The sequence below is a fragment of the Phascolarctos cinereus genome, unplaced genomic scaffold (genome assembly GCF_003287225.1).
Source record: "Phascolarctos cinereus isolate Bilbo 61053 unplaced genomic scaffold, phaCin_HiC Scaffold_1;HRSCAF=81, whole genome shotgun sequence".
NCBI lineage: Eukaryota > Metazoa > Chordata > Mammalia > Diprotodontia > Phascolarctidae > Phascolarctos > Phascolarctos cinereus.
Window position 1 is genome coordinate 84,638,489 of NW_027555514.1, and position 21,137 is coordinate 84,659,625.

Below are 21,137 nucleotides of genomic sequence, written 5' to 3' on the forward strand. Positions count from 1 at the left end.
CTTAAAATAATTGGACTCAACAGAAACATCCCAATCAAAGGGAAATACAAGTTTGAAGAAGGAGAATTCCTGTTTTAAGTATGTACTTTTCTTCACGTACATAAAAATATCCTATATATTTGAAATATATGATTTAGCTAAGTAACTAAGACATAGGGCTATTAACATATGAAGCAATTATCAGTCATTTACAAGTAACATACCAGATACACATTAAAAAAATTATCCTAACAAAAGCACCCAGGTGAACTTTGTCTACCAAGGACCTTTTAAAGTGATCCATCTTAATGTCAGCAAATTGCTTACTAATGTGTTGACTTATGGAAACCCTCAAAAGCAAAATGAAAAGGCTGGAATTTACAGCGTATCAATGAATCAGTTGATAAGCTTTTACTGGTTTAATATCCTCCAAGTCTTGCTGCTTGGAGCCACTTCAAGTTAGCAACAGAATGTTTGCCATCTCTGTGTGATAAAGGAAGTCAAAGGACTAAACAAACTTCAAGACCATTACTCTGTTTGGTGAGATTTAAATGAAAATTGTCAAAGAAATCACATGCAGGCAGTGTGGGGAAGAGAGGGGGATCCTAAAGTCAACCACATCATCTTACAAATTACTTACCCAACTTCTTAAACAATGGCCAGGACTTTTAGCTAAGGTGGAGATAATGTAATGCGTTTGAAAAGATTTAATTGCAGCAATAAAAGACCATACCTCAATCAAATGACATATGCAAGCAAGGTTTCTAGATAAGGATCAAAGAAATTCAAGGACCAAACCCACTACATTCTAGGCAACACTTGGGGCTTTCTGTACACACTGGTGATAGATATTAGCATAACATGGTTTCAGTGACCTTTCCAAGTTGCTTTGATCTAAATTAGTAAGAACTTGAATGAGTTAGTGCAGGAGAGACTACTGTATCTGACAACTTACTACTCTGGCCAGGATATTTCTGGCTGAAATTCTCATTCTGTTACACTTAAGTATATTAAACTCAACATTTGACCCCTATTGTATCATCACAATTTATTATTATTGTTGTTAACTTACTACAAGATTTCAGTATATTCTGAAGGAACCAACACGTCTAACATTATTTCTTTGAATTGTATTTTGAGTCGGTTTTGTTAGGACTATAGCAGTGACATTTGAAAGCACAGCAAATATTGTACCACTAGTTATGAAAAACAATTCTTTCTCACTATTGTGCATATACTTCAAGGATGTAAGAGAAAGGTCTCATATATAACAAAATATTTGTAGCCCTTTTAGTGGTATCAGAAGATTGGAAACACAGTGGATGCCCATTAATTGGAGAATGACTAAAAAATTGTGGCTCATTAATGGAATAGAATGTTGTGTGCTAAAGGAATTCACAGAAACATTGAGAACACTTGAGTGGTCTAATGCAGAGTGACATAAGCAGAACCAGGAGAACAATAAACAATGATTATAATAATGTTAATGAAAATAACACTAAAATGCAAGTGAAATCAGATTAATTGCACAAGACTAATCTTGGTCCCAGGGAAAAGATAATGAAATAGACATCTCTTCCCTTAGTATGAAGGTGGGGGACTACAGATGCAAAATATTGTTTATTCTAGCAGAAATGATAGTTTTGACAGGTTTCTTTAACTGTTTTTCCAAGTTGTAAGGCAAGGTCTAATGGAGGAAAAATATATAGGAAATTACTGTTGACTGTAAAAGCAAAATGCATCAGTAAAACAGAAGAAAAAAAAACAAAAACAAAGGAATTCTCACTGTCCAGAACATTTCTATTTGTGGAAATATGGCATATCATGAAAACTAAAAGTGAGGGAAAACTTCAAGTACAAATAGGGATTAAAAACTTAAGCCTATAGGAAGCTAAGTTCATTTATAAGGACTCTACATTTTGAGCTAGTCCAAAGGACACAAACATTTTAGTCAGATCCTGAAACTTTAAATAGTTAAGGAATATTCCTTAAATGATTTGATATGCTTAAAATACTAAATCTCTAGCTATCATTCATTCCCTATCTCTTGGAATCACAGAATTTGAGAATTTCACTTGTTGGGGATATGACTGATGGGATTCTTCAGCAGGTAAATATTAAATTGTATAACCCCCAAAGTCTGTCTGTTCCAGTTCTTAGAGTCTGTGATAAGCCCCCTGAGGGCAGGGACTGTTTGATCTCTTTCATTCTATCCCACTGGACCCTCTGCAGTCATCCTGATCTTTATCTTGCCACTGGGCCCAGATGGCTGTGGAGGAGAGAGTGAGGCTGGTGACTTTACACAGCCCTGCCTCACTTAAATTCAGTTCACTTTCAAGTCGTAACATCACCTTCCCAGTGTCATGGTCCTTTCTGACAATGAAGGGCAAACAACTGTATGCTAGTGCTTAGCATAGTGCCTGACAAATAGCAGGCTCTTAACAAATGTTTGTTAATTGACTTAGTCTAACTGCCTCAATTTACTCATCAGTGCACTGAAGCCCAGAGGTAAGTATCTCATCTAAGGTCACAATAGTAATGAAGTAGTCAAGTTAGGATCTGAACCTAGGTTCTCTGACTCCAGTTACAATGTTCTTTCCACTGTAACATTCTACCTCATTTATCGTTTCTTATCAGAGGGACCATATTTGATGTAAACTCCTGTTATGTTATTTTACTTTGATAACTGTTAAGCCAAGTATGGAAAATCTCTAAAAACTCCGTAAAGTAGCAGGCACATTTTAAAAGTTGGGGAGTGATTGTGGGGAATATAAGCAGAATTGGAAGTGGCCAATAAAGGGAAAAAGTTTTTTTTGGAATGCTAGTAACTACCTAATCACAGGTGAAATTTAAATTTAAAGGGACTCATGGCATGATGAAATTATTTTCCTTTTAGCTTCCAACCTAGTTTTAAAATGAATGGGCCATTGGGAAAGTAATTTCCTATCTACCAAGCCTAGTTTTAGTCCCAGGGGCTGTGCTCTGTGCTTTATGCTCTAATGTTATGCTTTTATTTAGTGCAAATTTTCAATTCAGAAAACCTTTTTTGAAATGTATACATCAAAATGAAATGAGCAACTGAATTCTGAGTTGGAACTGACATTCTATATTTAATTCAACAAAAATTTATTAAGGCTTATTATAGGCAAGGCACTGTGCTAAGGAATGGGAGTAGGGGGGTAGGGAATTCAGAGAAGATGGGGTGTCTTCCCCTTAGGAGTTAACTATGTAATTGAGGAGATAAGGGAGGTACACTTAAAACTACAATGTAAAATAATCATCATTATCATCATCACCATTCATATATGTGCCAGGTACTGTCCAAAGTGCTTTACAAATATCTTATCTGATCATCACAACAATATTGGGATGGAGGTGTTATTATTATCCCATTTTTACAGTTGAGGAAACTGAAGCAAACAGAGGTTAAATGATTTGCACAAGGTTAAACAGGTAGTAATATATATTTTTATTGGTAATAAACAGAAATGCAGATGATTTGTATAGATTTATATTCTACAAGTTTACTGAAGTTTTTGTTTTAATTAATTTTTAGTTGACTCTATTATTCTTTAAATACACCATCATGTCACCTGCAAAAGTTATAATTTTGCTTCTTCATTAATTATGTTTATTCTCTCAATTTTTCTTCTCTTATTGCTATAGCTAGCATTTCTAGTAATTTGTCAAATGGAAATTATGACAGTAGTCATCCTTGTTTCACTTCTAATTCTATTAGAAGGGATTCGAGTTTATTTCCATTACATATAATGGTATCTCTTGGTTTTAGATAAATGCTATTTATCACTTTAAGGAAAGGACCATTTACTCCTATGTTTTCTAGTGTTTTTGAATAGAAATGGATATTGTATCTTGTCAAAGGCTTTTCCTGTATCAATTGATGTAATCATATGATTTTTATTTTGTTATTAATATGATTAAGTTTATAGTATTGCTAATATTAAACCAACCTGGCATTCTTTTTATACATACAACCTGGCCATAGTGTATAATCTTTGCGATCTGCATATTTTATTTAAAATTTTTGCACCAATATTCATTAGGGATTTATAGTTTTATATGTTTTAACTCTTCCTGCTTTACATATCTACACCATATCTGTGTAACAGAAAGAACTTGGTAAGATCCCTTATTTGCCATGTAACTACAAACAATTTATTGGAATTTTTCTTCTGATTATCAATTTAATTTAATTATTGTTCTTTTAATGTTTGATAGAATTTGCTTGTGAGTCAGTCTGGTCCTGGAGTTTTTTCTTCAGAAGTTCATTTATAGCTTATTCACTTTCTTCCTTTGAAAGTGTGTTGTTTATTCTATACTGTTAATGTTTATGTAGGTATTTATATTTATTGTAAATATCCATTCATTTCATTTGTCAGGTTTTTTTGTCATACAGTTGGGCAAAATAGTTTGGAATAATATCCTTATTTATTCTTCATTTGTTTTCTTTTTTATTTTTCATACTAGTAGTTTTCCTCTTTCTTCTTTTTAATCAAATTAGCTAATGGTTCATCTAATTTACTTTTTAGAATTATCTAATTCAATGGTTTGTTGTTGTTGTTATTGTTTTCAATATTGTTAATCATGTCTTTGATTTTCAGATAGATATCCTAAATCTCTAATCCTCTAATCCAAATTATACATTGTTGGTACTTAATTGGCTTTTAAAAATAGTATTGTTTTCATAGAATGTTTAGTTGTATTCCCAATTCACTGATCTGTTTTTTCCCCTATTTTGCTCATAAAAATTTAGAGACATAAATTTTCCTTTAAAGATTGCTTTGGCTACCTCCCCAAAATTTTGGTATGTTGTCTCTTGTTGTCATTATCTTTATTGAAATTACTTGTCATTTTTTTTTTAGGCAATTGGGGTTAAGTGACTTGTCCTGGGTCACACAGATAGTTAAGTGTCAAGTGTTTGGTCTGAGGCCGGATTTGAACTCAGGTCCTCCTGACTTCAGGGCCAGTGCTTTATCCACTGTGCCACCCAGCTGCCCCTACTTGTCATTTTTATGACCCATCAGTATTTTAGGATTAAATTATTTAGTCCAGTTGTTTTTTTTTTAATACTTTTTCATTGGCCCTTTATTTAATATAGTTTTTATTTCATTGTGGTCAGTGAAGGAAGTGCCTTTGGTTATGAGGTTTTCAGGTCCCAAGACATAATCAGTTTTTATAAAGGTGCCATAAACAGCTCAGAAATATGGATATTCCTTTTCATTTCTATTTAATAATTACCATAGGTCTAAGATAACTATTTTTTCTGCAATTCTATTCAGGTTCCTAACTTCTATCTTGTTTATATTTTGGTTAGATTTCTTTAGGACTGCCTGATGGTGGTAAATTGAGTACCCCCACTATTGTAGTTTTACTGTTTATTTTTCCTCATAATTTATTTAGTTTTTCCTTTAAGTATACAGATGTTTCAAGTGTGTTTCTTACGAACAACATTTTTGTCGGAGTTTGCTTTCCAATTATTTCTGTGAATCTTCCTGTTTTATGGGTGAATTAATCCCATTCACATTCATAACTGTAATAGTTCTTATTTACTAGTATTTATTTTCCTCCATCCTATTATCTTGCTTTTCTTTCTTTCTTTCTTTCTTTCTTTCTTTCTTTCTTTCTTTCTTTCTTTCTTTCTTTCTTTCTTTCTTTCTTTCTTTCTTTCTTTCTTTCTTTCTTTCTTTCTCCTGTTTACTCCCTATTTATTTCAAGTTGTTACCCTTTCCTTTTTTTCCCATTTAACCTTTTCACTATCCTTTCTCCAAGCTTAGGGTTTATTTTGCTTATGACTAATCACTTCCTGAACACACCCTCCCTATTATACTCCCCTTTCCTCACTTTCTATTTTTATCTATATCTCTGTTAAGGTGAAATACATTATTATACTAAACTCTCTCTCTTTCTCTCTCTCTCTCTCTCTCTCTCTCTCTCTCTCTCTCTCTCTCTCTCTTTATGTGTATTCTTCCTTCTTTTGGTCAGTTTAGATGGAAGTGAAGTTCAAATGCTGCCTGTTCTCCCTATTCTTTTAATTTTTATATGTAGTTCTACTTACACTACTCAATTATGTGTGTTAACAAGTTTCTCCATCTTTTGTCCCATTCTTCTCTAATGTATTCTTTCCCTTTCCCCTCCCATCCCCCCACCCCATTCTGGAAAGCAACTTAAAATCATACACAAAATGGTATTAAACTGTAGATGCCTTTTTACTCAACTATACCACTTCTAGGCCTATACCCCCCAAAAGATAAAAGGAATACAAAAAAGTACTAGATATATAATAATGTTTATAGCAGCTGTTTTTGTAGTGATTAAAAACTGGAAACTAAAGGGATGCCCATTAACTGAGGAATGGTTGAATAAGTTGTGGTATATGAATATTATTGTAATATAAAAATAAGGAAATAAATGATTTCAAAGAGACATGAAAAGACTTACGTGATTTGATAAAAAGTGAATTAAACATAACCAGAAGAATAATTAATATTAATATTTTTAGAAAGGAACAATTTTGAAGATTTATAGAAACTGATGAAGAATGAAATGAAGAGCCAGGAGAACAATTTATACAATAACAACACTATTGTACAGACAAATAACTTTGAAAACTATAAGAATTATGATCAATATGATGACCATTCATAATTATAGAAGACTGATGATGAAACATATTATCTGCCTTCTGACAAAGAGTTGACAGATTTAGGATGAAGAATGTAACATATACATTTTTGTATATAGTCAATAAAGGAATTTCAATTTGGAAAGGAAATTTCAATTTCCTTTCAAAGGAAAGTTAGAGAGAGAGAAAATAGATTTCTGACCAAATTAGAAATACTGAAAGCCAGGGGCAGCTAGGTGGCGCAGTGGATAGAGCACCGGCCCTGCATTCAGGAGGACCTGAGTTCAAATCTGGCCTCAGACATATAACACTAGCTGTGTGACCCTGGGCAAGTCACTTAACCCCATTGCCCAGCCCCCCCCCCAAATACTGAAAACCAAATGAGAGATTAATAAAATTGAAATTAAGAAAATTATTGAACTAATATAAAACTAAGAGCTGGTTTTATGAAAAAAACCCAATAAAATAGATAAACCTTTGGTTAATTTGAGTAAAAAAAAGAAAGAAGAAAACCAAATTACCAGTATCAAAAATGAAAAGGGTGAATTCACCACCAATGAAGAGGAAATAAAAACAATAATTAAGAGCTATTTTGCCCAATTGTATGCCAATAAATTTGACAATCTTAGTGAAATGGATGAATATTTACAAACATATAAATTGCCCAGATTAACAGAAAAGGAAATAAATACTTAAAAACCCCATTTCAGAAAAAGAAATTGAACAAACCATCAATGAACTCCCTAGGAAAAAATCTTCAGGGACAGATGGATTTACAAGCGAATTCTATCAAACATTTAAAGAACAATTAATTCCAATGCTACATAGACTATTTGGGAAATTAGGTGAAGAAGGAGTCCTACCAAATTCTTTTTATGATACAGATATGGTACTGATACCTAAACCAGGAAGAGTCAAAATGGAAAAAGAAAATTATAGACCAATTTCCTTAATGAATGTGGATACAAAAATTTTAAATAAAATATTAGCAAAAAGATTACAGCAACATCACAAGAATAATACACTGTGACCAGGTGGGATTTATATACCAGGAATGCAAGGCTGGTTCAATATTAGGAAAACTATCAGCATAATTGACCATATCAACAATAAAACTAACAAAAACAACATGATTATCTCAATAGATGCAGAAAAAGCTTCTGACAAAATATAACACCCATTCCTATTAAAAACATTAGCTAGCATAAGAATAAATGGAGTCTTCCTTAAAATGATAAGTAGCATCTACCTAAAACCATCAGCAAGCATTATATGTAATCAGGATAAGCTAGAAGCATTTCCAAAAAGATCGAGGGTGAAACAAGGATGTCCATTATCACCACTGTTATTCAATATGGTACTAGAAAAATTAGCTTTAGCAATAAGAGAAGTAAAAGAAATTGAAGGAATTAGAATAGGCAAAGAAGAAACAAAGCTACCACTCTTTGCAGATGATGTGATGATATACTTAAGGAATCCTAGAGAATCAAGTAAAAAAATATTTGAAATAATAAGCAACTTTAGCAAAGTTGCAGGATATAAAATAAACCTACGTAAATCATCAGCATTTCTATATATTACTAACAAAGCCCCAAAAGCAAGAGATAGAAAGAGAAATTCCATTTAAAGTTACTGTAGACATTATAAAAATATTTGGGAGTCTACCTGCTAAAACAAACCCAGAAACTACATGAACACAATTAGAAAACACTTTTCATACAAATAAAGTCAGATCTAAATAATTGGAAAAACACCAGTTGCTCATGGGTAGGCTGAGCTAATAAAATAAAAATGACAATTCTACCTAAATTAATTCACTTATTCAGGGCCATACCAGTCAAAATACCAAATAATTATTTTATAGAGCTAGAAAAAAACAATAAAATTCACCTGGAAGAACAAAAGGTCTAGAATATCGAGGGAATTAATGAAAAGAAATGCAAGGGAAGGTGGCTTAGCCATACTAGATCTTAAATTGTGTTATAAAGCAGCAATCATCAAAACTACTTGGTACTGGCTAAGAAATAAGAGTGGTAGATCAATGGAATAGGTTAGGTACACAAGACACAGTAGTCAATGACTATAGTAATCTACTATTTGATAAACAAAGAGTCTAGTTTCTGGGATAAGAACTCGCTATTTGACAAAAACTGCTGTTAAAACTGGAAATACTATAGCAGAAAACTAAAGTCAAACTGGGTACACAATTTAGATATAAAGGCTGATCCTTTAAGCAAATGCTAGAGCAAGGAATAGTTTACCTTTCAGATTTATGGAGAATGGAAGAATTTATTACCAAATAAGAGACAGAGAACATGATGACATGAAAAATGGATAATTTTGATCACATTAAATTGAAAAGTTTTTGCACGAATAAAGCCAATGCAACCAAGATTAGGAGAGAAGCAGAAAACTGGGAAAGAATTTTTATAACCAGTGTCTCTGAAAAAGGCCTCATTTCTAAAATATATAGAGAACTGAATCATATTTATAAGAATACAAGTCATTCTCCAATTAATAAATGGTTAAGATATGAACAGGCAGTTTTCAGATGAAGAAATTAAAACTATCTATAGTCATATGAAAAAATGCTCTAAATCACTATTGATTAGAGAAATGCAAATCAAAACAACTCTGAGGTACCACATCACACTTATCAGATTGGCTAACATGACAAAACAGGAAAATGATAAATGTTGGAGAAGATGTGGGAAAACTGGAACACTAATGCATTGTTGGTGGAGTTGTGAACTGATCCAACCATTCTGGAGAGCAATTTGGAACTATGCCCAAAGGGCTGTAAAATAATACCACTTCTAGGTCTGTATCCTGAAGACATCATAAAAATGGGAAAAGGATCCACATGTAAAAAAATATAGCAGCTCTTTTTGTGGTGGCAAAGAATTGGAAATTGAGGGGATGCCGATCAGTTGGGGAATGGCTGAACAAGTTGAGGGATATGAATGCAATGGAATAATATTATTCTGTAAGAAATGATGAGTAGGCAGACTTCAGAAAAACCTGGAAAGACGTAAATAAACTGATGCAGAGTGAAACGTGCAGAACCAGGAGAACATTGTACACAGTAACAGCCACATTGTGCGATGACTAACTTTGATAGACTTATTTCTTCTTAGCAATGCAAAGATCTAAGACAACTCCAAAAGATGGAAAATTCTGTCCACATCCAGAAAAAGAACTATGGAGTCTGAATGCACATCGAAGCATATTATTTGCTCTCTCTCTCTTTATCTTTTTCTTTTTTGTTTGTTTCTTCTTTCTTGTGGTTTTCCCCATTGGTTCTAATTCTTCTTTACAACATGACTAATGTGACAATAGGTTTAATATGAATGTATATGTAGAGCCTATCTCAAATTGCACACCGTCTTGGAGTGGTGGAAGGAGAGAGGTGGAGAGAAAATTTGGAACTCAAAATCTTATGGATGTGGATGTTGAAAACTAAAAATAAATAAATAAAAATTTTTAATGCCATTAATAAATAGTATGTTTAAGTTACCTTGACTTGTAGTTCTCTGATTATTAAGGAATTTTAGTTCCTTTTTTTAAAAACTTGGTTTCCATATCTTGATTAAGCTTGAAATGCAACAGCCACCCATAGGCCCAATGCCACTGCTGATGGGCACAGAAGCTTTGATCTGCTTAATTTCTAACCAGGGCCAATTCATCCCTCCTTAGTCAGTCTGGTGTTCCTGGATTGTTATTGTACTGGTACCTTATTTACTTCTAGCTCCTGATCACTGTTAGTCCCTCTGTAACTCAGAACTTTTGAGCTTGAGAGAATCACCAAACTCAACCTCCCCAGGTAACAGATTGCAGGTGTGCGTTCTACTATCTCCAAATATTTGAGCATTTTTTATGCTGGCTGTTGAGTTTGCATTTCTTCCTTTGTAAATGTTCTAATCACATCCATTGACCAATGCTTCATTGGAGAGTATGTATTACTCATATTGTAGACAGAGCTACATCTATTCCTCAGAGATTATTTTAAAATATATTTGTTCTTGAAGATTCTGAAGTTTTTTTTAATGAATTTTGTTGCAGAATGAATGCATGGATATATATTTAACACTGATATACTCTCATTTTCATAGACATTTTAACATAATGTGTTATATTTTATTTCTTTTTAATATTCTCATTTCAATTTAACTTTCTTTGAAATTATTAGTACCATTTATAATTTTCATGATTTGGTGGCAACATGGTAAATTTAGGACACCCTTCCATTTTGAATCTATTTAAAACTATCTGGATTAAGTGTATTTTTTGTAAGTAGTATATTGTGATTTCTTTGCTTTTTTAATCAGTTCTATAACTTCTGCCTTTTAATAAAAAGTTTAGCCTAAAAAAAAGAAAATATGTTTCTGTTATTCAAAATTTTTTTTAAATGAAGAGGTAGAAGGTGTTATATATGGGGAATGTTGTATGTACATTTCTATGAGTTCACCATATTATTAGTTTTGCTTATCCCTCTCCAGCTCCTCTTTATGAATCATCTTTCTCCCCCTTCCTCCTTAGAATGTAAGCTCTCCAGGGCAGGGGACTCTCTTGCTTCTTTGTATTGTATTCCTATTCCCAGATCTTAGCTTAGTGCCTGGCACTTAGTCAATTGTTTAATAATTGCTTATCTGTCTGTCTACATTAGGAAGCCAAGCAAGACAGGAATAAATGCATTTTAAATCCTTTGTGAGCATAGAATAGGACAGGTAAGAAACCCATGAAAAAAATGCATTAGAGTCAATGGGCTGGATTTGAGTGGTGTTAGTGATGGTAGGAAGAAAGGGAAAGGATTTGAGGAATATTGCAGGCAGAGACATTAGAGAAGCTATAAAGGAACTTGTAACTCAATGAATATAGCTGATGAGGGCAAGAGAAGTTCAAAATGATTCTGAAGTTTTGGACCTGGGTAAATGGGGAAGATGATATGTCATCAGCAGACATAGGTAAATAGGGAAGCCGGGGTAGAGTTTGAGAACAGGTTTAGCTAAGTTCCATTTTGGGCATACTGAGCTCGACGTGCCAATGAGACATTCGTGTTGAGATGTCAAGGCTATCTTGATTGTCAGATTTTTAAAACCGCTGACCTCTTAAATAAAAAATATATGTATATCCACCTATACCTACATGTATAGACATCTAAAGGAAAACAGTTTATTTCAAACATGCCATTCATAGCAATCCTCCTATAGAGTTAGTCTGGTATTAGTGCTAAAACACCATAGCTCTCCTTAGAATGATTACCTTCCAAGTAGTTTATGAATTTGTAACCTAAAATATAATTGCAAGCTGAATTAGGAGGTGAAAGGCCTCTGCAGAAATCCACACGTGTGCACGACGACGACGAAGCCCTCTATTTATAGACCTAGTCATAGTACTTGATTGCCTTTGCTGCAGGGCAGCTAGCGGCAGCGCTGGGCCTGCGGCCTGGCAGGCGTCCACTCAGATTTGGTCTCAGACACTAGCTCTGTGACGCTGGGCAAGTCGCTGAAAATCTTTTTGTCTCACTTTCCTCATCAGTAAGATGGAAATAATAATAGCACCTTCTTCTCAGGGCTGTTGTGAGGATCAAAGAAGATAAGATTTGTATAGCCCTTAGCACAGTAATTATTTCTAACTACTATTATTATTGTTGTTATTATTATCATGATGGTTATTGGGCTGATCTAGGTTTTTGGTTTTTTTTGTCTTGTTTTTGCTAGGCAGTGGGGTTAAGTGACTTGCCCAGGGTCACACAGCTAGTAAGTGTCAAGTGTCTGAGGCTGGATTTGAACTCCTGACTCCAGGCCAGTGCTCTATCCACTGTGCCACCTAGTTGCCCCTGGTCTAGTTTTTAAATATCGCTTGATATTTATTCCACTGTCTCATGACTAAACCAAAATAACTTTGCCCTTTCCTTAAATCAAAACACAAGAAAATGTACCATCACAACATGAAATTTCAATATAGGTATTAGCAAACATACTTGCTACTGGTTATTATGAACAGGAATGAAGAATACCCTTTTACCTTGTCAACAAAGACAATATAAAATAAACTTTATTTTTCTAAAACCTAGCCCTTTAAATTACGTTGCAGTCAAAGCCGCTAGATGGATTCTACATAGTACAGCTAGGTGCTGATAATCGTGAATTTAAAAAATCCCTTGAAGTGGTTGTATGCATTAGAATTCATACTATTTGAAGTTATAATTATGTAAAATATCATAATTGGAAATATCCCATGGAAATATGCAGTGCCAATTGGAATAATGCAACCACATTGAGGAGATTCATTATTTGCACTTATCAGGACTTGCCTGTATTTTCGAGGTCAAATAATATGGCGTTTGAGCCAATGGTAGCTTTATTACCTTCCATCTAACTGAGCCTACTTCCTATGCTAATATTTTGTATAGTATCCAACATGAGTTATTTAGTACACACAAGGTAAATAGTACTACTATACACACTCAAGGGGTAAAAAGTTAAGATTAGACTGGCTTGAAAAAAGTGAACTAACTAATAGGGGATGAAAATTATCACTAATATAGATCAAGAGTATGTTAGGAGTCCACGAGTAGTTCAGAAATGATATCCTGAGTTTGAAAATAGTATCAGTTGTTAATGATTAGAAGTTCTGGAGGCAGTGGTCCTAAACTACAGTTCAAAAGAAGTGGGGGTTTGTTTGAGGGATGGGAGAAAGAACTTATTTTATGAATATGGTTAAAGCAAAGACTCCAAAGTAGAAAAATCTCAAGGAGAGGAGTAAGATGGCAAGTTTCAATGGAAAATGGACAGCTCAAGAAATATTTATTAAATGCCTACTATGTACAAAGTATTGTGCTAGGCACTGGGGATACAAAGACAAAACAAAATAAAGCTGTCTCTGTGCCTAAGAAACTCACTTCTCCTGTTGCTTATAACACACAAACAAGTAAATACAAAGTATATACAAAGTGAAAGCAATTTCTAGAGATAAAGACTGTTAACAACTGGCAAGTGCTAAGTATGCTGGTAAACAAAGCTGGCTAGATTTTGAGGGTGCCAGGGAAGTGAGATGGCCACAGTGGCTCTCTTTAGGTGTCCATGTTCAGAATGGTTTTGAGGAGGGCGCAGGTGGGAAGTCTCCAGGAAGACAACAGTAATTAACTTGTAAGATAACAGAGAAGACAAAAATGAAAGGGGCAAAATATTGGATGATGTAGCAGCTAGAACTTCTCAACTTTACCCTGAGGTTTTATCACCACCACAATGTTGAGAGACTTATGTGAAAAACAGGTTTATTACAAGAGAAATGCATGTGCATGTGGAACCCAAAGGGTTTCCAGTCTTTACAAAAGTTTACATTTTTATAAGAGCAAGACAAAGGGAGGAAAGGATACCAGGAAGGGATGTGAATTGGGATGGGGATGAAAGACAAGACCACTCCCCATGGGGAGGAGCAAAGTGATGGCAAAAGCATTATTTTTTTCTCTTGGGAACTGCAGTTAGACTATGAAGATAGGAGGGTCTGCTTATTGGCAAAGGACCCCAGCTGCCCAAGCATTATCCTAGTCTGGCACTGACTGGCTGGCTTCCGTCTTGCCTCCCAAGGACACACAGGGAGTCCAGCTTGGGGTACAATAACAAATTATGTCAGCTGAGGGGGAGCTTCATCCTTGACACATTCAGGGCCTCCTGTATGCTCTGGGTCCAGGGTTTCTGGGGAACATGGCAACTCAAAAAGACAAGTTTAGGGGATCCTTAATGACTTTGGAGAGGGAACCTGGTATTGAATTTCAGCTGGGATATTTCCTACTTGTGTGACCTTGAACAGGTCATGTCCCTACCTATAAAATGAGTAGGTTGGATTAGATAACTCCGAAGGTCCTTACCATCTCAAAATCCTTTGACGTGAAGCTCAGCAAGATGGTAAATGCCCACTGTAACTGGAAAGTACTATGTATAGGGAGTTATTACAAAAGGAGTTTCATTTTCACCATACTGAATCTGAGGTGACAGTTGGATAGGTGACTTCTAAGCTTAGTGTCAATTATCGTGACTTTCATGAGGAATGTACAAAACCATTTGATTTGCCCTCTTCTGATTGCCCTTTATTCTATAAACACAGACACAATCTGTCCTTAAATAATGGCTCTATTGACACCTACTGGGCTCCAAGGGTCTTGCAATTTACTTTTAGCTAGAGGAGCAAGGGTTGGTTGGTGTTTTGTTTGTTTGTTTGGTCTTAAGTTACGAGACTCACACAATTATATATTAACATGCAATATTTGTTAAAAGAATTTTAAATCCAATGTCATTATATAATAATATAAGATTCAGAATAGCCAGTGCAGGGAAATGTGGTTTTAAGGAGGACACATTAACAAGGGTTACCTTTCTACCACCTATAAAGTTTTCGAATTGTATGTCTCCTTAATGGTGTGTATGTGGTCACTAAGGTGACACCATCTTGGACAGATCACTTAACCTCTCCAGGCCTGAGTTCTGTCATCTGTAAGAAGAAGGATTAAGTTCGATGGCCTGTGAAGTCCCTTCCAATTCTAAATCTATGATCCAATGCTTATTAACTTTGAAAAATCATACAGGACAGCAAATTTCATTAAAAAAGAAGTTTCCAGCTGTCTGAAGGCTTCAGGTTGCTTTTACTATTAGGTAGATTAGTACATTGTCTATATTACATATAAATGAATATATTAAAAATGGTTTTTATACATTCCCTTTTCACTGGGTTTGTTTTAAACTCAAATTGTGCCTTTAAAACTAATCTTTTTTTTTTAAACACTGAAGTGCTCATTCTTACTATGGGTCATATCACCACACTTCAGAGGTTATATAGCTTAGCCCTTCCCTTTACAGATAAGGAAAATGAGACTCACGGAGATTTTTTAGATCACCTAGAGCAGCCAGAGCTAGGCAGCTCAGTGAAAGAAGTGCTTGGCCCAGAGTCAGGAGACAGACCAAGTCCACCCATGGGCACTTACCACCTATATGACCCTGTGCAAAGTCTTTCATCGCTGCCTGCCTCAGTTTCCTTATCTGTAAAATAGAGATAATAATAGCACATGCCTCTCAAGGAGGGTTACTGTGATGATTAAATGAGATTATTTGTAAAGTTCTTTGCAAACCTTAGTGCTAGTTGTTGCTGTGAACTGTTTCAGGTAAGATGGGTCTCCTGACACTCAGCCAGTGCTATCTTCGTTAAGACACACAGCTTCTCCTTTGTATTCTATTCACCTGCTCCCATCTGTTTCTGTGCCTGTTTACAGCTTCTGTGGTTGAATCAGACTTTTTATGAAGGATCAGACCTAGAATTTCATGGAACTCTAAAGGAGGAAACTTTCTTCAGATGCAGAAGACAGTGCTCTGCATTTGAGAGGGTTGCCTGGGGCACTGAGAAGTTTCGTCAGAAAGCCCTTCTCTCACAGAGGCAGGGATTTGAGCCAAACCCTTTTCAGCCCTGAGTCCAGGTCTCTTTCCATGACTCTGCTAAGAAATGTAGCTTCTTCTCTCAAAAGTTTTTACGTAATTAAAAAGAATTGTGAAGTGAAAAATATTCTAAAATATATTTAAAGTAGGGATTGTTTTATACTTCAACACAAATCGTTTAGATGGGCTGGCTAGCCACTCATCTTTGAATTATTCAAGATACTGATATTGTAAAATATGTTATGGGGGAAAGTAGAGAAGGAACAACATAAATACAAAAATACTTGGTTGTGACAATATATAATGCACTTGAAATCCTTGATTTTAATATTAGTGCATTTCTCATGACTACTAATAGTTTTAGGGTGAATTATGTCTGAATATAAACTGACCAATCAGTTGCTATGGGAATACCAATTTTTATTGGTTTGCCTGGAGTCTTTTGGAAGTCCATTGACATGTGAAGTATATGAAGAATGGTCTGTACATGGAGATAAAATGAAATTGTGAGAGGTAGTTTATTGGTATATTTTCCTCTGGAACTAGCTGAGGGAAGAATTTTAAAGTTTTATTCTTATTTTTTCTTTGTACATATTTATAGAATATGACAGATTTGTAGAATTTTAGACCATTTCAAGAATCACACTGTACTAAGACTGCTGTGGATTGCAGTCAAGACTGGAGATGCATGTGAATGTGTCACAGTTGAAAACCAGCTGTTATGGATGAGCTTATCATATTCAGCAAATGAGCTTCATTAGATTGGGAAGTTAAGACTTCATCAAACTGTAGTAACATAGTGAAGTAATACAAAAACATTAAGTACAGGGCTTTGAAATCTTATTTAAATGTGCAGTTGCAACTGGATGTATCAGTGATGGTATTGTTTCCCTACTGCTACTGATATACCATAATTAATATGTGTTTCATTTGAATTTATTTTAAACTGATATATTTTATATATATATATATATACATATATATACACATATATATACATACACATATGTGTATGTATATATATATGTGTATATATATATATATGTAGTATAAATTTATGTGTGCATAGGGTAGTAGGAAGAGTAAAGCAGAAGTGGCAGAGTAGCATGCTATACCAGGAAAGCTTTCGGCAATGGACATGGGTACTAAGGATAGCTATGTCCTAAATATAAGAATTACATCACTTCTAAGGCCTAGAGATTCTAATGAACCTATATGGAAAACCAAGGCAATTAGAAATCTTTTATTTGTATCACATCTAAATAAATATAATAAAACTCAATGGACTTAAATTGATTGCAAAAGACCCAAGATAAATGAAGGAAAATATTTTAAAATAAAGTTTGTTATTTTCAAATATAACATAACAAACTAGGCTAACAAAGTATGGCCTAGAACAGGTCATTTAGGAACCTGCTTTAGCAAATACATAAAAGTTATTTGTTCGAAAGTGTCTGATAAATAACTTGTTCTCTGAAGTTATTAAATATATTTCTTTTTGGGAAATTGTTCTGCCTTGAAGGCAATTTTGTCATTTTTTTACCTCAATAAGCTTACATTCTACTGGGACAGATAATATGCACACACACACTCATACATACATATATACACACCCACAAAAAAATACAATGTAATTTTTTTAGGGGGCAAAGGCACTAACAGCTGTGAGAATCAGGAAAAGTCTTCCCTCCCCTCATCCTTTCCAGCTTCCTTTCTTGTTATCTTTTCCTATTAAAATGTAAGTACCTTTAGGGTAGGGGATGTCTCATTTGCTTATATTTGTATTCCTGCTGCTTAGCACAAAAACTGGCACCCAGTAGAGCTTTAAAAAGGTTTTCTCTGTTTCTGGAATGTCAGGTACAAGATCAACTTGGTGTTTTTTTTTGGCTAGGCAATGGGGTTAAGTGACTTGCCCAAGGTCACACAGCTAGTTAAGTGTTATGTGTCTGAGGCTGGATTTGAACTCAGGTCGTCCTGAATTCAGGGCCGGTTCTCTATCCACTGCACCACCTAGCTGCCCCAGTATGAGATCAACTTGAGCTGAACTTTGAAAGAATTAGGGACTCAAAGATAGAGGAGAATGGAGTGAAGTCTAGGCAAGGGGGAAAGCTTACGCCAAGGCCTGGAGGATCCTGTTAAAACAGCCACTTGGAGGGCCACTACGTGGTGCAGTGGATAGAGCACCGGCCCTGAAGTCAGGAGGACCAGAGTTCAAATCCAGCCTCAGACCAAACACTTGACACTAGCTGTGTGACCTTGGGCAAGTCACTTAACCCCAACTGCCTAAAAAAAAAATAGCCACTTGAGCAGGAATCATGCTGCACAAGTATACTCCCACAGATATACTTCAGCAAAACCCTGAAGTTTGCACTGGACCAAATAAGGATCAAGAAATCCAATGAGAAAGCACAGCAACTTACATCTTCCACCTCAAAACTACCAAAAAGTTAGCCAGAAGCCTAAGAGCAGTTGAAAAAGGGGCTCCTTTAACAAAGATAATATGGAAGTATAAACATTCCAAATAAAATATAGACTGCAATAAAGTTTTGTAAAGTTTTGAAACTTTCTAAAGAAAATTAAGTCTACAAAGAATTAAACACAATTCCTAAACTTTTCTATTCATAACTTATATTGCAGAGTAAACATTTTATACAATGATATAGTGCTTTAAAATATACATGTATTATTTGATTCTCAGAATAAGCCTATTAAGTAGAAATAACATACATTATTATTATTTCCAATTATAGATGAGAAAACTGAGCAAGTCACTTAACCATTCTACTCTTTGAAATCACACAGCTAGTTAGTGATAGAGCCAAGGCTAGAAGCCAGGCTTCCTGATTCTTAGTTTTTACATATAAATAGCATTATATGTAAGTTTTAACCTAAGTATCTTATTTTCAGAAGTTGCTGTTAGATAACTTAGTGCTTATTACTAAATGTAGTATAGATAAGATGTGAATTTAGACTCAGAAAGTAAAGCTATTTTGAAAAAGGTAATAAAATTATTTAAAAGGAAGAATAATGAATAAGGTATAGTTCTCATTCAAGAGTCAGTATAATTAGAACTTACTGAGGGTGGTTCAGAGGACAAGAGTGAATAACACAAGAGAATTTATCAAGAAACTCTAGAAAATATAAAAGTATGAAAAATTCTAGTCTCTTTAGTGGACAGTCATTTCTTGAAAACAGAACAAATTAACATATATAGAGATTAATTGCTTCCAGGGAAAGGTGAAAGATATTGTTAAGAAAGTGATAAATTAGCCAAGGGAATTATGGATGGCATGAAGAGGGAGTGTAGAGCTATAGAGAGAGTATGGGTCAGGCTGAGGCTATTGTCTTTGAGGCTAACATTTCTTTTTACTGGACAAAATAAATTGAAAAGATTTGAGAATTAAACTAGCATTTGAGGAAATAGTATGTTACTTTCTAATCAGGGAAGACTTATAAGTCTTAGAGGAATGAGAAAAACACGTAATTGCCTTCTTTTTTTCTGGGGAAATTAACATGTGTTGATAATTGATTAGGAAAGATCAGTTTCTAGGTATAGGCTGTTCCCCAGAATATGAACCTGATTCTGGAATGACATGGATATAGGGCTAGGGATGGACATAGATAAGACATTTAGGGTCACTTTCCATGTACTCTGCATCTTGTAGGTACCTATTCCTACATATGTTATCTCCCCATTAGAATGTAAACTCTCTGAGGGCAGGACTGCTTTTGCTTTGTTTTTGTATCCCAACAATTAGTCCAGTCCCTGGCCCACATTAAGCTTTAAGTCAGTTGATTATTGCTTGCTTTTATGACTTTGGGCAAGTCCCTCATCTTGGGCAAGACACCCTTTTAGGTCTCAGTTTCCTCAACTGCAAAAAGATAGGCTTTTGACTGAATAACCTGTTAAGTACCTTGTGGCTGTAAGCCTATGACTTAGTCCAACCCTTTCATTTCACAGAGTAGGAAACGTGTTTAGAAAGGTAACTTGTTCAAGGTCACACTGGGACAACACTGGGAGCTGCTGTACTTGGAATCCAAGGAATTGGGTTCAAATCCTGCTCTGTTGCAGGAGGCAAGGTACTTAGCCTCTCGGGCTGCCATTGTAAAATGAGGAGTGAGCTTCAATGACCTTCCAGCTCTAAATCTAAGAGTGTGAACTCAGGTCTGTTGCACCACTGCCTCCCTTTCACTAATTCCCTTCTCCTTTCCCAGAGACATGGAGCTTTCCTAGGGTTGAAGTGCCTTTTAAGCAGGATCACAGGGACACTTCTAGGGGCTACTAAAAACCAAGTTGTTGTTTATATTCTCAGTGTGAGGAGATAACCTATCCCTGCAATGTGGCCCTGTGTTGCCCTCAGGGGCTCCTGAAATCTTAATAGCCCTTTGTGGCCTAAGGTAGAATTTACTCTTTGACAGGAACTCTGTTATCATAATCTAGAGGCTATTCTTATCAGAGGTCCTATTCTTCATAACAAGACCAATCTGGGGCAGTTTTCCACTTTATTCCTACTACCTGTGGACTCAAAGACCCTATAAAAAGGTCTTCATTTTTCTGCGAACACAAAGGCCAAACCTCCCTTGGGCCAATACTAGGGGAGCTGATTCTGAGGGAGGCATATAAAGTCATAAAATATGCCAATATGGGGCAGGATGCCAATACACAGAGGGCAATGAATTCCCTATATCACTCAACCTATAAAGCTTTCTACCTGAAAAACCATATGGCTGCTTTCAGTGAAGTAATTGTGTCAACTAAGTTAAGGGGTTGAAGATCAGATTACCATTAGCAAATGTGTCTCCACTAGTGGTTCTTACAGTCTGACATTGCTTGTAACAGGAATAGCAAAAGACCCATCAGTTATGTTGTTGGAACAATTACTGCTTGCAGTTCTGATTACTTGCATTCATTTTGTGTACCCCTGCTTGGTGGGCATGGTGGGCATTATTCCTAGCTTTTTCACTCATGGCCTCATGTCTGTGTCTCAGCTGTACAGAACTCAAACAATTGGTCATTACTTGGGTGAAGTGTGCCTGTAAAGCTAAATTTGACCCAAACCAACTTAGTTATGTCAGGGATTCAAAAG

At 35.2% G+C, this 21,137-nt stretch overlaps 1 protein-coding gene across 1 annotated transcript in view; it reads right to left on the reverse strand.

The window, feature by feature from the left end:
- The window catches only part of RNF32 (ring finger protein 32), a 73,141-nt gene that overhangs the window by 13,594 nt on the left and 38,410 nt on the right, over window positions 1-21,137 (reverse strand). The window lies entirely within an intron of this gene.